The sequence below is a fragment of the Mugil cephalus genome, chromosome 6, assembly GCF_022458985.1.
Source record: "Mugil cephalus isolate CIBA_MC_2020 chromosome 6, CIBA_Mcephalus_1.1, whole genome shotgun sequence".
In the NCBI taxonomy this organism is placed as follows: Eukaryota; Metazoa; Chordata; class Actinopteri; order Mugiliformes; family Mugilidae; genus Mugil; species Mugil cephalus.
In genome coordinates this window covers 5,255,184-5,273,051 of record NC_061775.1, presented here as the reverse complement: position 1 = coordinate 5,273,051, position 17,868 = coordinate 5,255,184, and positions in this window count along the sequence as shown.

The window sequence follows — 17,868 nt, the reverse complement described above, 5'->3', positions numbered from 1 at the left end:
GTTGAGACATTATTCCCTCCCATTGTCCGAGGCCCCTTGAAGATGCGCGGCTTTGAGCCGTAATATTGAGCCCTGTGGCCTTGTAGTGCCTTAACACAGGTCAGGTGCAAGTCTGGAAGGCGAGACAGCATCTGGTGAAGGTGTACGCTCGTGTCAAAAGTGGCCACGTTATAGTTTCAGCATAAAGATTACGTTCAATGTGGGAATTAAAGAATACATAGATTATTTTTAGTTATGACTGTAGTGACTGCTACAGTCTGCAAGGCCATAGTAAAAATTAATTTATAGCACTAAAAATACACAGGTTGTGTTCTTTTTTAAATGCCTTCAAGACTGTCTGTGTTGTTTATTCTGAATAATTTTAGACTCAACTTAACCTTAACCTGGCCTGTTTAAAGCCTAAACCGCTTCACTAGTTTGACAGCAAATGATACAATACAGTAAACACTGTGTTTGTGATAAAGAAATGTATAATCTACTACAACATAGTTTTTTTTTTTTATCTGTTTATTAATTAGATACTGAAGGTCCACAGCACAGAGGTGTAAACCACCAAAACGATAATCTATTGGATTATTTTATAACATCAATATACCCACTCACCTGACAAAACTTTAGATACACAAGTGGCAATGAACGCAGTCTCCAAGAAACCCCTGAAGAGAACCTGAAAAGTTAAGATTTGTGTTTGTGTGCAGGACTATTATACTACAAAGCATTTGTTTTGACTCGTGTACCTAATGAACTGGCAAGTGTGCGTGTAAATCTATGCAGCGAATGCATATTGCGCTGTAAAGAAATCTGCACTTTCTGGGAATAGTAAACAGAGAGGTTGCACTGCTCTTCCGTATTGCAACACACAGTCAGACAAAATAGTTTGTTTTCGAGTGCAGAGGTAGAAGGAGTGAATGTGTACCAAGGAGAGGAAAGTAGCTACAAAGGAGAGAGGAATACCGCGTGTATTTGTGTGTCCACGTATATGCTGCATGCGCGCCCCTGTGTGTGCACTGAAGGATGGTGGTGAGAGTGTTGTGTTTCACAGTTTTTTGCCATGATGCACTGCTTTATTATTCTGCACAAGGGGCACTTCACATGCGGAATGGGTTCTCTTTGATATCGACAGCAGCTTGAGGGAGAGAGTGCACTCAAAAACAGGCGAGGGCGAATTTATTCTGGGAAAAAAACAGATAGTTGTGTACTTCCCTGGCAGTGGTTGCCGCACATACGAAGAGCCAACCGCTTTGATGCTCCAGCGGTGACACTCCACACGCTAATGAAATATGGTAATTACAGCCACATGAAAGCCCTCCTAGACAGAGCTGGAGAAAGGGTACAAAAAACAAATATGACTTTATCCAAAGATACCCACTGTGATTAATTCTCCTTTTCATAAACATATATTTTATGCCGTTCACTTGCTACAAAGCAGTGTGGGCCATCAGTTGACCCAGGAACAGGCGAGGGGGAAAGGTCCGCTGATTAAGAACCCTATTGTTCCCTTTCAGTAGAAGACGCTGCCGGCTGGAGAACACAGGATGGAGGAGTGTTAAAAAAAAAAAAAGACCTCGTAAGAAAGTGCTCTCTGGGCTGCTCCAACTTAGGCTCTTTTCTTTACAGAAGCAGATCTTTTCTCCTGGTTTAAAATTCACCCAGTGTGGAGTGCAAAACTCCACAACACCTAAACTTGGCTCGGTCAAACAGCTCAGAGGTTCGCGGGTCCGTGGAAAAACTGGTAACTCGATTGGGGGAGGTAAGAGATTTATAGGAAAGTGCAATATTTGAAGTTCAGACAATAGAAATTTGAGCAACGTGTCTAAATTTTCCATCGTGCCATATTCGCGAGGGGTTAGACCACAGCTTGACGTAATGTTAGTTACGGTACTTTTTTTTAGAAAACAGAAATGGTTGTGTGATTGTGCCGGAGGCTGGTGACTGGGGCAGATTTTGGGTGAATGGTGAAATTGGCGGGTCGTCTGCTCGAGGAAAATGAGGTGCAATTTGGTCTTGGTCTCTCTGCGGATAAAGGCAGAGGTTTCACATGGGGGGAACTTCAATGTGAATATATACATACATATAAATATATATGTATGAGGAACAGGGATGGAAGGCGGGTGTGATGTAAACAATACAAATTTCCAACATAACAGTTTATTCCTCCAAAATTTCAGTTGACATATATTTTATAATGCAATATATTAAAATATAATAAAAAACTTGTCTCGTCGATTTGTGGGCAAACACTGTGAAATGTGATGACACGTAGTATGTAACAGGCATACATTGACATGCATTACTTAACCCTGCTGCTAAACTACTTTCCTACTGTATTATTCTGTATCTTTAGGGCTATATTAGACTGAAAGGGTGAAGTGACCTGATCCAGAGCATGTCACTGAAGAAGGGAGCGAGGAGAAGGGAGTGGGAGAGAGAATTCAATGGGTGGAGGAGGATGTGTGCGTTTGACCATCAGTGTTTGCACACAGTCAGACGGTGCAGCAGCACACACCGCTCACACACTTTTCTCCTTGCTGACTGGCTCTCCCAAGGGATGGAGCTAGAGGTCAGGGAGAAGGTGGAGGTCAAATGGGCTCTGATAAGTCCCGCTAATGGGACAGTGTTCGTTTTTGTGTGAGCATGCTTGTCTGAATAGGGTTGTGTGTGTGTGTGTGCGTGTGTGTGCGTGTGTGTGTGGGGAGGCGTCTGACCGGGCTAAGTGGGGCGCAAACCTAAGCGAAAAAACACACAGCCGCGCGCCGCGCAGACCCACATGAGCAAAGAATACACACACGCAAAGTCGTGCACGCTGTATGCACGCACGCACAGTCTTTAAGGTCAGAGCATGGGGTGAGAATGTTAAACGGCCAGGCGGGGGACATCAAATATTTTCCTACCCATCACTATCAGCAAACCACCTGCCTGAAACGGCAGTCCGTGTGTGTGCGCATGCAGGAACGGCCGCGCAACATATATAGGTTTAGCTGATGAAACTACTGAGACAAGTCGCCTTTATTACAGCACACAGCGAGGCAGACAGACATACAGACACGGAGGCAGACAGACAGATAGGCAGGGTGTGTGGGTGGGCGCCAGCAGTCGCGGCGCGACACACAAACAGATGGGAGTTTTGGGTGCAGAGCTGTGGGCGCTCAGATAGGAGCTTATTCCCACCCTGAGTTTCTACTACCCCCAGCCCCTTTTATCGCTTCGTCTCCAGGTGTATCCAGGTAACTCCAAGGCCAGGCCGCTCTTAAAACCACGACAGTCAAGGTAACAGCTAATTGCAGAATGGCACTCGTAAAACGGCCTGTTTGCCTACAGCTGAACTCCGCCCCGCTTGTTTTAGATGCCAAACTTGGAGGGAAGGCAGGAAGCGACGTGTGCATCAGGCGATGGTGTGGTATCGCCGCATTCGTCGCATGTTCTCTTTTTTTAGTTCTTCGCGTTTTGCGCCTCTTCCTCCGACCACCTCACGCCCTCACATCGACTCTACGCCCTTTCGAACGGAGCCATTCTCGTATTTCTTCTCCGCACTTCTCACTGTCTTTATCTCTCCCTTCTGTGCCCATATTTCTCCGACTTTATGAGTAACTCTGGCTCCCTCCCTCTTTTAATGTTTGATTCCAGGTGATAAGAGACGAGGGATGAGTCGGACTGCACCGGTTAATGTGGTCAAAGGTCAGAGGCTGTGTTGGGGAGTGAGGAGGGGGGCGACAGCAGTTAAGTCAGTCCAAGCTGAAACTGGACCACGATCGGCTTTCTGGACCGTGAATTGTAAATGGTGGCACCGAGCCAAGCTGTCTGCACATCAGCCAAGAAAACATACATAAAAACATACATGTTGAAGCAATTGTCCATATCGGCTTGAAGAGTCATTATCTGACAATCTATCAAGATACCGATCAAGAGTTTGTATATATCCACTGTCACATGTACTTACTCTCTGCATGGAGATAAGATTACTACTTCTCTCTGCAAACAGGCCAATAAATACATGTAAGTGCATACACCTGGACATGCACATACACAAATGCCCGTGAACTGCTGCTCGTAGCTTCTACTGTATGTATAATACTCAAACAGAAACATGTGCCTATGAACTGCGTGAATGCGCTGTAACCTCGCCACACACACAAATACTGTACAGTTTACTGTCAAACAAAGTCACGGTTCATCTCCTCACTCCTCAACAATCACTTGTTTGTTTCAGGCCGCAAACAAACAACACACTCCCCCACATAGTGGTCATTGACACAGACCGAAAGTGAACCCTCCTCTGGCTTTCCGCTGTGCCCTCTCTTGCTCTCCGTCTTTTAGCTCTCTTGTCCTCCCCAACCCCTCTCCCTCTTTGTCCCTCTCTTTCACACCCTCTCTCTTTCTCTCTCGGTTTTTCATCTGATTTCATTCCTCGCCCCGGCTCCAGCCATTATAAATTCATTGTATGCTGTCGTGGCTGATTGAAGTGATGGGCTGATTCCTCAGAGCTTCCTGCCTGATGGAGGGTGCTATAGCAAATAGCCCAATGGGTCTGTTTAGATAACACTGACCTCTCACAAACCACCGCCACCGTCTGCCGCGACGGAGCTTTGAGGGGCTCGCTGTCGTCCCTGAGCGAAAGCACGGACAAAACATGAAAAGGGGAAACAAAGAAGACGAACGTGATGAAATAAAAAAAAAAACACACCTAGATAAGGTTAAGGAAAAAGAGAAGATGATGGAAAAATTAAAACACAGGAAGTGGGAGGAGGTTAGAGAGGAAGAGTAAAGGGGAGATCTCGGGTGGGCAATGATTTGAAGAGTATTGTAACTCCCACCTGCCCTCTCCATGAACAAAAGTGTTAGTCATCATCAGGGTGAATTGTGAGGGGAGACAAGGGGCCGCTTCGTTGGTCCCCCTGATCTGCATTCTAGCCATGGGGTTACCAGGGTAACGAGTACAGTAGACAGAGGGGCGAGGAGGGTGAGGGGGGTATGGAGAGGGCACTCACCCTTTTCCTTGGAAATGGATATTCATGCCTTTGTTCTGCTGGGGTTATGATCGTGTTGATTAGGAAAAAAAAAAGATTGTTTAAACAGCGCGCCCTCGCCACTGGCCTCAGATATCATGTGGCCGACCCAACTTCACCTGGCCAACACATCAGCATTCAAACACCAGCGCTCATTAAAAACAGGAAGATAATGGAACTGGCAAAATATTCATCCATGTGAAAGATTAAAAAAGAAGAAGGGTATTTCTTCCCCATTTCAAAACATCCCTTTGACCTACTTTGTCTGTGCACTTATCTATATACCTGTGCACATGTTGGTGCAGAAGCGTCGATATTTTTCGTTGTTTAAGTCTATCCGATTTATTTCTAATAAATCTGAATAAAAGCTCTATGTTTCTGCAACATACAATTCCATTACTTTCTGTTAATGCTAGCGGTCCCAACATAGCTGGGTCCCTGCTTTATGATCCGCGTCAGAACACACATGCCCTCCTTTAAGTGAGCATTTGAAAATAATGGCCCTCGGTGTTATGCAAGTCTCTGTACACACTGAGCCTGTCTTAAAAGTTACAGGGGGCAATATTACGGCTCATCTTTGAAAGCTGGAGGCTGTAAAACATCATAGTAACTCTCTCATGTGACAAGATGTTTTACAGTCGCACCATTAAAAGCTATTGGGAGAGAGAGCATGGGCCACATAGGCTAGAGGAGCGTAAAGCACACCGGGCGCTCTCTGTCTGTCCTGACGCAGCACTGAAAACAGGGCACTCCTCACTGCAAGGAGCGCCGCTGCCCTAAGATAATGTTGTTCTTTAATTAAACTATCTCTGTAAAGGAGCGGGGGGGAGAAAGCTTTGGAAGGATGGCAATCCCTGACACATGGATGAATGTGAATACATGCAGACATGGTGAGGAGTATTGTTGTTTCTTTAGCACATTAATAATGTGTGTCTCTCTCGCTGTGCGTGCACACTTTCCAGACTGATTGCCAATTAAAACAACCCTCCTTTTAGTCAAAACATGAAAGCGGCTCTCGCAATCGCAGTTATGAATCAACCATCAGAGGTCATTACAGCAATCAGGCTTTATAAGATTAAACCCAGAACTGAATATTGACCAGATTAAAAGGCCTCGCCATTACTCTTTATCATACACTCAAGATAAGAGCCGAACCTTAGCTGTTTATAAAAACATATATAGCATTTAATGATTATTTTAAAGATACTATTGTGTGCATATGTGGGGCACTGGAAGCTTAGCTTGAATATTAACTTGTCTGCTTTTTCATCTTAATACACTGATTAAATTTTAATTAAAATTAAAAATGTTCACTTGTCAAAACATTGGGAAAAATGTGAATTTAACAGGCCCTGTTCAGACCTTGCATTGACATCCATCCTGGGTAATCTAGTTGCAAGTGACCATCTTTTAGTTCAGTTATAAACATCAGTTTATGTTAAGAAAGAAAATGGTAATTCAGCTGTATGAACATTTAGGAGGCTGGAGTTTGTGGTGCTGTTATATCTGTTATTTAGCTTGTCCCTTTAAAACGGGGTTGGCAAAATAATAGAAACATGTGTAGGTACAACACAGCATAATTCAATAATACTACAAACCACAGCCTCCCACGTGAAAACACAACTGACTCCACAACTCTCTCAGTTACTGTAACATTAAATGCAATGCCATAGTTTTACTACTGAACCTACTGAACTGGCACGTCGGTGCTGTTAAGTCCAGAGTCTTGCAGCAATCATTTTAAAAATAAAAATAAAAAAACGCTCTGTTTATGATTTAAGTGTGTGGGGGTTTCGCGCGTTATTGTGCAAATGTTGCATTTGTAACCTTGCAATGCCGCAATAAAAATAAAGGAATAAAAAAAAATGCTGCAATAAAGAAACATGCCCTTGTGCAAACAAAGGGGAACGCGGGTTACATTTTTACGGTGGAATTAAGCACGACTTTCAGGATGATGGCTTGCCTCTGTGCGGTAACTTGAGCCGGCAGCTTCTGTGAGCGTCTGTAATTTCTCTGGGCTCAAGTAGCGGCAGGTCGCAGCGACTACTGCTGCGATTCGAGAGCAATAATTCCGCTATCTCCGTGTTGATCCGTGTCCTGCGGTTTCGTCCAACCGACCTCAGGCATCTGTTGAGGTCTGACATAAAGTTGGCGCGCGGACCACAGTCAGCTATTTACCAAAAAAAAGGAAGAAAAAAAAAGAAAAAGAAAAATGATCACCTCGTGTAAAGTGAGGCTTCCTGTCGCTGACCTGCTGATGCTGATGCTGGTCAGCTGCTCTCTAGAATTATCTTAATTTAGGAAAGCGTCTGCTCCGCTGTACTTCATGCTGCGGTCGCTAGGAGGAGGTGTGAATGAAGACATTCCCCCTGCAATATCCCCGCTCTGTTCCACAGGACACATTTGGACTTGTCACAGGTGGAATTAACGTCGGCCCAGCTCCATTAAGAGCGCCATGATAGAGGCATGGTAATGGACCAGCAAGCACAAAGGCGCGATATCTCCAAAGTGGAATGGAGCCATCATCAATACACCTGTGCTGTGAAATGATTGGGCAATAAAAAGCCTAAATCTTTGAATGGAAGGGATTCATACTACAAACAGAAGATAAGAAAAGGGTCATATAAGACTATCGAAGCCCAGTGTGTCACAACATACCTGATGGGGCCAACTGACTAAAACATTAGGACGTGCACTTTTCAGTGTGATGTGTAAAGAGAAATTATCGCCCTTCTGTCACTGTCAACAAAGACTGGAAGATTTATGGCACAGCTTAATATAAAAACCCTCTTCAAGGTTCAACCAGTGGCAAGAAACTTTGTTCCGAAAATAATCACATGGAGTGGATTTCAGAAAAGGGGCCGGGAGAAAAATGTCATTTAGGATTCAAGATTTCCATTTGGCCGTCTGAAAGAGACTTAACGCCAATTGTCCTGCTGGTCATCTCACAGGATAGAATGCAAATGTGGAGGTCTACAGGGCCTGGTGCGGGAAAGCCATTGATTTGAGATGAATACAGTGGCTACTCTCAGGCCCTTCACAGTTATTAGGACTAATAGAGAAAGATAAAATAGTGAGAGAGAGAAGCACAGATCTGCACAAATGCTCTAAATAGCTGGCTACTCCACAGGCCTCTCGGAGAGTTTGGCTTGCAATTTGCATTCCTTTGTGTGACAACTTGTAATCCTCCCCTCAGCATGCCAAGAAACACACAACAGATTTATTGTCCCAGTCAACAAATCGTTTAGGTCATCCCAAACCTATTACTGCCTAATGCAGCGGGAGCCCCCCTCCGCCCCCCCTACCAGCGCCGTGCACCGCCTCGCCTCAACCACCGGAGACTTGCAAACACAGAGCCCGCACGGTCCGGGGCCCCACGGCTCCACCGCTCGCTTTGTTGGCCCCCCGATCTATTCAGGCTCCATGCACTTCTGGAGCTTTATATCTTTTCTGTGCAGCAGCCTGGGAGGTTGGGAGGGACAGAAACTGGTGGCTGAGGCTCAGACAGTTTTGGTGTCGGGGCAGCCGAGTTAGGCACCACCGCTGCAGGCCCACACAGACTGTGCTGTGACTCCGAGAGAAAAATACATGTTTATTGGCGAAGAATAACTCACATTCACGGAGATTCTCACATCTTTAACCACTAAAGACACTTTTTTTCTTTTTTACATTTTAAATATGACCTAAATAAAAATAGTAGTATCTAATTCATCTTGGGACTTATTTATTATGAACACCTGTGGAACATCAAACATTACCTTCCAGAAATGTCCGTCCGTCTCTGGGGTTGTCCCATCTTCGTTGTTTATTTTATTGTTTTATTATCCATGCGCCACAATTTCCATTCTTTAAGCGTGGGCAGTAGCAGTAGCAAGTAAATCATCATGTGTCATATTGTTTTTGGATAATATGACCTAAGCATGACAGTTGTTTGGTCCTGTTATTATATTTGATGGAGTGCAACCACATCCTCACGTGTGTGCAGGAAAAACCCAACGACGCTGTATTTTTGCTTGTCTGGGACAGGCGTGGACTGAGCCACTAAGTGCTGGTTGTTTGTTGTGGGATGGAGGCAGATACAAGGATGTTTTTTATGATTGTCTGAAGCTTTTCCACATAGATAGATAGATAGATAGATAGATAGATAGATAGATAGATAGATAGATAGATAGATAGATAGATAGATAGATAGATAGATAGATAGATAGATGGGTGCTGAGCTGGGTTATTGTGATTTGATGAGAATCGAGCTGAATTCATATGAACCGAACTGAAACTAAGACTCGTATAATGGAAGAGTGAGAGGGACACAGAAAGAGAGACTACAGCCCATCTGTGTGCCTCGGCCCCGCTCCGCAGGACTCAAACACGGGGTCAGCCCAGAGGGAAAGAGAGCCGGGGGAAGATCTCTCCCCCACCAGTCATCTTCCCACAAACACAACGGGCCTTTTGATTCGTTTGTTTGGACACACACACTCATGTCTAATTGTTGTTTTTCTTTTTTAGTGTACCCCACAAGGCGCACATGCATCATGCAGGACAGGCAGCGCATATGGCATCGGTACTCCTCTGAAACCACACCAAACGGCTGCGCGCAGGGCCAGCGTCTCCCCATCGCATGCAGAGCAGCCGGCTCGGGCTTGCGGCCCAGTAAGCGTCATTTTTTTTTTCTCCTCCCGTCTCTCTCTATCTTCCTCTCTCTCTCTACGGAGATCAACACGGCCATAATTATAACGGAAGTCAACGTCCGTTTTAGCTTCAGTGAAGAAGAACCCCGAAAATACATGCTGCGTCTTGATCCGTTTGGTCACGCATTCATTTTCAGAATTACGGTAAAAATGAAATTGTGGTGTGTGTGTTTTTTCTTTTTTTCTTTTTTTTTTCGTTTGTGCGGTATGCAAACCGACTTATGTCGATGTATTTTGTTCAAATTTGTGCGTTTTTTTTCTTAATTACGAAGGTGTGATCTGCCAAATTCCACCTGTAGAAAGTTACAAAAAGTTGTAACTAATTCATCACGCCGACATTTTAAAATTCAAGGATTAATCTGAGACCAAAGGACTTGTCTAAACGGATAAGTGTATCTGAGCCATGTGTGTAACTGTGCGGACAATGATCCGGCCATTACACTGGTATACTAATGTCACAAGAGGACAAGGTAAATTACCTTTAATGATGTGCTGCTGGCTGCCAGGCTGGACGGACCAGCGGGCTCCGATCATTAGTCATAACTTCCCTCATTCAGTATCTGGGTCTCCTGCCAACAAAGGCGGATCTGACTGCGTGAAAACACCCGCTTTCAATGTCCAGCAGAGGCCGGACTCCTTCTTTTTTTTTTTTTTTACTTTTATCTTTTTTTTTATTCTGTCGTAATCCGTCTTTATCCTTATTTAAACGCCATTAATTCTAGCAGGGAGAAACGACATTACGCAGGTGAATGACGGGGTTAAGAAAATAATTCTCCATCACTGTTGCACAACGGCACGAAAGCTGCACCGTGCAGTCAAAGCCCAAACACATGTTCCCCATTTAACACCAAACAACATCCATCCACGACTCCCAAATAACATCATAAATCCTAATTTTATTAGCACAATGTACTTAAGATTTACTGCTTGGATGGGAGCCACTAAAAGACACAGACACGAGCCCTTTTCTATTTAAAATGATCATTATTATTATTATTATCATTATTATTATTAGGATGTTTAATAATTGTAATAATTCCATATAGGCTTAAAAGCGCACATATTTCCGATGGCTTTACACGTGATATAATGAGTAAGATGACAGTGAGCGCTGGTATTAATTTATTTTTGTCAAATCTAATTTTCCTCGGAGCGTCAAGGCCACCCGAGCCTGTAGCTTTGAAGGGATGTTTGCTGTTGTGCTTGGCAGAGACGGTCGGCGAACTTTTAAGACTGCGCGACCTCGTGTTTCAAATAACACCTTCGTTACTTTGATTTTTTTTAAAAAAATATAATTTTATCAGCTCCCGAACTTTGAAGAATTTTGTTACAACCACCCCATTCTCCATAGACCAATATTTATTACATTTACGCTGCGCCATTGGACGGTGTGAACTTTATGGGACGTTTTATAAAAATAACAAATAAATAAAAAAAATATATATATAATTTCTACATTTTGTTAAAGAATAAAATAATACAATTAATGTGTAAAATGCGTTTAATTTGAAACATGATGCTTTATGTAAATTTGATGAAGAAGCTGTGTGGGACATCGCCTTATTCGGAGCGGAGGCCTTAAATGAAATGAAATAATGAAACAGGTCTCCCCGAGGGCTAATGTGAAGCCAGAATGACCTAAGCGACGTGAGTTTTGTCTGAATACATTTGTCTCCTTGCACACATGCCCTTGGTTAGGTCGTCTCCTTCTGCGAGACTTCCCACAGATCCTCCGGTAACTCAATCTGTGGACAATCAATACGCTGCCCAGAGCCTATTGAATAAATACATTATTCAATCATTAGGAAAACCCCGCACCCCCCTGTTCTCATCTCATCAGACAGAGGGAGTCAGGTCTGGCGTCCTTGTAGTAGTTCTCTAGATGTTACAAAAAGGAAACTAATCATAAATTATTATTATTATTATTATTATTATTTTTTAGGCTTGACTACCCATCAAAATAATTTCACACTAGTGCCAGAGGAGTATATTCTGGTGAGTTAGACCCAGTGTGGAAGCGGAGAAGCAGGTGGATTTCCTTGCCTGTTGAAGGGTCCCACCGTGGGCTTAAGGACACCGTCATCCCTTCACCTCCTCTCTCTCCTGGATGGCCTGCTGCGCTCCCCTCCCTCCTCCTCTTCTTGGGCCTTTGATCAAAGCTGGCCTCTCTGCCACAGCTGCCCATCAGGGGGCTCCTCACCCTCACCTACAACAACACTGCCTGCTGGGCGTCCCCCTCTGATGCACACACAGGCCGCAAACGTACGGGGGCAAACGCAGGAACCCACACACAGATTCGCACATGCATTCCCCCCCCCCCCATATTTTCCCAAAAGATACCATTAACCTCTAAGGGAAGAGGAAGTCATAAGTTGTGAACTCAAGAAATGAATTTTGCATGTGCATGTGTGAGAAACAACAATAGGCAGCAGTGCTGTGCGTGTGTTTACGAGGGTATGTAAGAGTGCGGGGGTTTACACAAGGCTTCACAGATTCACACAGGTTCAAATGAGTTTCTGCAGAGTGATTGAGACAGGGAATGTTATCCAGAGCACATGCTTTGCTTCCAATGAGCAAATACATTATGCGCTGGGAGCTGCCACTTTCCACATACAAACAGACACCAGAACAAACAAGCACCACAGCTTGCTTACACATGTAACACTGTACATGTTTCCACCTGAAAGCTTTTATCTGAAGGCCTGGTGCCCAAGCTACTTCCTCTTCTGTACTTGACCTCAAAACTCCTCTCATTTGCGACGTGTACCCCCAATTACAGACACAAGAGACACTTTGGTCTGCCTTCCAGAAGCACAGAGAGCATTCCAGTATTTTCATAAACTCATGTTTTACTCATCGCCGCGGCAAATGTCTGTTGACCTCCTTTGTCTTCCCTGATGGAGAGTTGTTGGTTTCTCTTTGAAAATCCACTGTTCTCCTCCAGAACTGGAAGTAATCCTGTTGCAACATCTGGTGATGACTCAGGCTGCATATCAGATGCACATCACATGTGATTCATTATCCTGAGGTTGGCCTGTCCCGGGCAAATTGGACTTTGTATATTTTCAGACAGTCCCATACATATACATGGGACCCGGCTGTGATGACACACCGGCCCGATGAAAGTGTTTCCAGTGTTTGTGTCCCGGTTCAAAGGGTTTGATGGGTACCTCCACTGGTGATGTGACACAGGAAGCACCTTGGGCCAATCCTCTCTGCCGTCACCTGCGCCCCAAAAGCCCCTGTCACCCTGTTACCCCGAATTCCCTACAACGCTGGAGTCGGTTAACTAATTAAGTGCCAATTAAAGCATTAGCTGCTTCCCTGGGTTGTGAGGTAGCGCTGGGGTGGGACGTGGAGCAGGTGGCCACGGGGCAGAACAAGTTCAAAAGGGTTTTATTTTCTAAAACACAATGACAAAGAGGAAGGTTGGCCACTGTGGCAAGAGATGACTTCAGTGTATTTAACACGCCAACGCCGCCTAGTCAAAGGCCACAGAAAATAAAACACAGATTTTTTCCAACCATTGCCTTGTGTTTTCTCAAATGGCTTAAAGTCATGCTCAAACAGTGACTTCACATTTATCTGCACAATTTGTAACTTAATTAAGAATGACTGTAAGTTTTCAGATTTGACACTTTTTTTTTTTTTTTTACATTCATAAAAAGGATTTTTTAGTTTTTATCTGCCACAGATGGATAAAAAAAACACTTTTCTGTCTATGGGGGTTTCTGGTTTAAACATGTCTTAAGACACAGCCAAGAATTTAAGACAAACATGAGGCGATGAAGTCAGTATTCTTATCTTCCTGTTACCGTCTGAATTACTCTAACAGGGTAATCTCCACCCACCTGGCACTTCTTGAAGGTGAAAATACGTAATAAGAATTATTTCTGAATATTATTTCACCAAAGTTTTTCTGAGTTGTGTGTCGTATAGACACAACCACTGTAACACCTCTGGCTCTGTGCTGAATACAGAGTTCTCTGTGTGTGTGCGTGTTTTTTTTTCTCTCCATAGACCCCTGCTGCTAGTATGGCCGGCGCTTAAACCTTAGACGGTCAAAGTTGAAGAGGGAACAGAGAGTCAATGAGGTAAAAAGGATAAAAGTCGATATCCATACTTCTGTGGACGGGTGAATGTGCAGGATGCAGGGTGGATACATAAGTAGCAGTGCATGTCCATGTAAAGCTTAAATGTCTCCCCTGTAGACTTGAGGGCAATTTGCTCTCAGTTTAACATGTAATTTAAAACTGCAATTAATTAAACAATAACACACATTTGTTCCTGACTCACTTCCTTATAGTTCACTACAGTGTTTTTGGGTTGTTGTCAGGAAAGCACACTTGGTATGTTGAATTAAAATTGAATTTATTTTTACTGTTGCAAAAGGGAAATAATTAAATGTAAATACTAAGGCTGTTACCTGCGGCTCTTTTAGAGCAGCTGTGCTTCAACTCCTATACGTGCTCTCAGTGAGCGTTAGTGAGGGTTAGCGACTTGGCTCTGTGTGCTCCCCGCACACCCAGTTATTGGACATTTTTCCTCCACATTTAGGACCAACAGGCTGTGTCCCTGGCTCCCCCCACTCTCTGTTTACCCAGGCTGGACGCCACCTCCCTTTCAGCAGGTTCACACGGAGTTCTGGGGTTTCAGCTGGCCAAGTGATGCCTATGTCAAGAAATCACATCATCATCACTCGGCAGAGTGGAGAGGTTAGCGGGGATGACTGCCGCTGCACACTACCCTTAACTTTCCATTCGGCAGCAGAGATCGGTGGGAGGAATGAGGGGAAGGAGTGAGCCAGCGCGAAAAAGAACAGATGAAACGGATCAGAGTAAAAATATTGTCAGAGATTGTGGAAACTAAACGATGCAGTTCATGCTGAGTGAGCGGGTTAAGCTTTAAGATGTAATCTATCTCACATTTTAGGCATTTTAGTGAGACAGAGGATAATTAATGTGAGGCAAAAGTTTTCATAAGCTCTGTGGCTTCCAAGGCATTCGCACAAGTGTTATGTGAGACAGGGGGAGAGGGAAAAAGACACCATGGGAGTGAAGACTGCGAGGAGGAGTGACACAGAATGGAGGAAGACAAGGAGTCGGGTGGAATGCCCCAGAAAACAGGAGACAACGGACAAACACAAGTGACTGCAACTGTTAGACAAAATCATTCTTTCGCAGGGGCATGAATTCCTGCAATGCGCATAAGCATGCGTGCATACACACACACACACAAATGGAAAATTCAAGGAATCCTGACAGCAACTGGTCCTTATGAGCCTTCGGTGTTGAGAGGGAATCTGAAGTATGGCACAATGAGGAATTTCAGATATCTGAAGCCATCTTTCACTTTCCTCCTAGTGAAGGAATTTAAGCTCTCACTGTTTAGTGAAAGCACTCCACATGTGAGAGTCATTCATCATGCTCATGCTCTATCCTGATTCCATGCTTACTAAGGACAAGTATCAATGCCTCTGTTCTATATGCAGGGATACAGCAGGTCGCAGGTTAAAGCTCGATCCAGCAGCCTTTTATGAAATATTGCTCTCCCACCTACAACTCCATTCTCCCTCTGTCTTTTTTCCCCCCTCTATCTCTAATCTCTCCTTCGCTGAATGTTTCTTCTGGCACTCTGCTCCCCTGTCTGTGTGCATCAACAAACACAAGAGGAGAAACCAGCAACTGTATTAACAGATGGCCAGAGTCAATAAAACACACACAAATCAAGCGCTGGACACATCTGTTGTATGTAGAGGCTGACTAATCTTTCTGTGTGGCTCAACAGGAGTGATGGAATCACAGCAGCTCGGCCAGATTAGAGGGAAGGGGGCAGATCACCCAGGGGACAGCAGGCAGCTTTGCAGAGGATTGCAGAATGGAGATAAAGCCCGGCAGAGGCTGGGGAGGGGGGGGCACGTTAGAGTCAGATAAAGTCAGTAGCATAGACCGAAGATCCTATCATGCATCCGTTGGCTTACGGTTGAGGAAATACAACAAAAGTGTCACACTATATCAAAGACGTATTCAAAGACGTCTTGTGTGTCATGCGGCAGAGAAATGCATACTGTGATGCAATACCATCTTTGTCCCTCAAGAGTCCATTTAACGCTTTCCACAGAGTCAATCAAGCTGAAGGACAAGTAGTCATTGAACGCAACGGTAAATACAACAGCGGCAGAGGTTCTCAGCAAGCTACATTTGTAGAGCAGGATGGATGGAGGGGAGAGCCGACGAGCCAGGGTTTTAGCCTAGCAAGGGACGCCGCTGTCTCCGTCACGTCACCATCTCCTCACAGTTACAGTTTAACACAGTTAACACTAGAAACCTGTTTTCGAATTCAGCTGTCGATAATAGAACTTCCTCTGCCTTCACCTAAATATGAGGAGCCAGGCAGGATTTCTGATGACAAGTCTACTTTCGTGCACATACGTTGAGACTTTCAGTAATTTTTTTCAACACTTTGCGTAGGGTAGATAAACTCGAGATGAAAAAAAAAATATCACGGCTAATAAAATACACAGAACACACTATGATTAACAGAGGGAGAGGGACAGAAACCATAGGAATAAGGGAAGAATGGAAAAACCGGTGAGAGAATCATTACAATAATAAATATGAAAGCAATCACGACCAGATCATTGAAGTACCTTCTTCAGCTATGTCCTAGTTTAATATGCCAGCAGTTTTCTGGATTTTGTTTCCACGAGTTACTGTTAAATGCACTTGATGCACATTTTATTAACATTGTCAGGGTCGAGGTTACTCTGTTGTGGAGGTTAATTAGTTAATGTATTCTCTTATTGCTACCACACACAACCACAGCAGGAGTTGCTGCAGACATGTCCACTCCGCCAGCCTCTTGCGTCAGTGGAAAGTCAAACATTACCAGTGAGATTAAATTGGTAATAAGCCATCATGGAAAGGCCAGCACTGCTGTAACTGAAGTGATCAGAGGGCCTGCCGCCGTGCGCAATTAGAAGAAAGGTTAATTCTGCACAATGTTAATCTCTACTTGTCGGAAAAAAAAATATCTTGCAAAAATGTACAGCAAAGGCTGAGCGCAGAAAAAAGCAGCGAACATCAAACAGATGTAATCAGATGAGCTAGATAAGCATTCGGGCTCGGTTAATTCTCAACAAATTATCTAATCCAGATGTTGCACTCTCAGTGTAAACACAGTGCCCTGCAGAATCATAAAACAAATAAGCATGAAAAAGGTTTAAAGTTTCAAACAGAGCCTAACCCCAGACTGAGACCTTTCCACTGAAAAAAAAAAGGAAAGAAAAATCCACACCACACACTCCCACTTCGCTGCCTTCTTGAAACAGGAAAATGTAAATATGGTAATATTTAGCACGTGTTTTAAAACAGATCGGTTTTCTCAAGCAGGGAGAAGCAGAGAGAGAGAGAAGCAGAGGGAGAGAGGGAGTCAGACGGGGAGGAAAAGAAACGAAGAAAAAAAAAAAAAAAAAAGAAGTGGCCCACACACGATAGAAGGCCTCCCCAGATTAGTGTGTGTGTTCCAGTCTGTGCGATGTGGACAGGCTGCGGCTTCCTATGTTTGCACACAGTTCCACCAAGAGCTCTGGCCCGGCGCTGCTGGCCTCAGCGCACTCCAAAACACCAAACAGGATCTGTCACACTGTGAGTCTAGAGAGTCAACAACAACTTAACAATAGGAAAACACCACTCCAATGGGTCACATCATCCATCCGTACGCCACAGCCATTTTTCAAGGAGGAAAAATAGGCGGAGGAAGATAAAGGAGGGGGAATGGGAAAGAGAAAGGGAGAGAAAGAGAGAGAGAGAGAGAGAGCGCAGAGGGAGGAGCAGAAATGGAAACATGCTGGACATATGGATGTGTTTAAGGACCACCAGGGAAGGGAAACTTGTGCATTTTCGCATAAACCCCGATAAACTCCAAATATGTAATTACACGGGGTTTAGGGCTTGTCTGTTGCAGATTCATTCAGGAATTTCTGGTTACGTCTCTCTGAGAGTTCGGGTGTAACAGGGCTCTTTATCGTTCTCAAGTGGAGGATCTGCTCAGCTTTAGTGCGGCCAAGCCCTCCACTCACCCTCAGCCGCGGACCTGCTCCGTGTGAGAGTGCCATTGTCCCCCCCAAACAACCTATTTAACAAGGCGGTGTGTGAAAGAAGAAAGCCGTCAAAAGA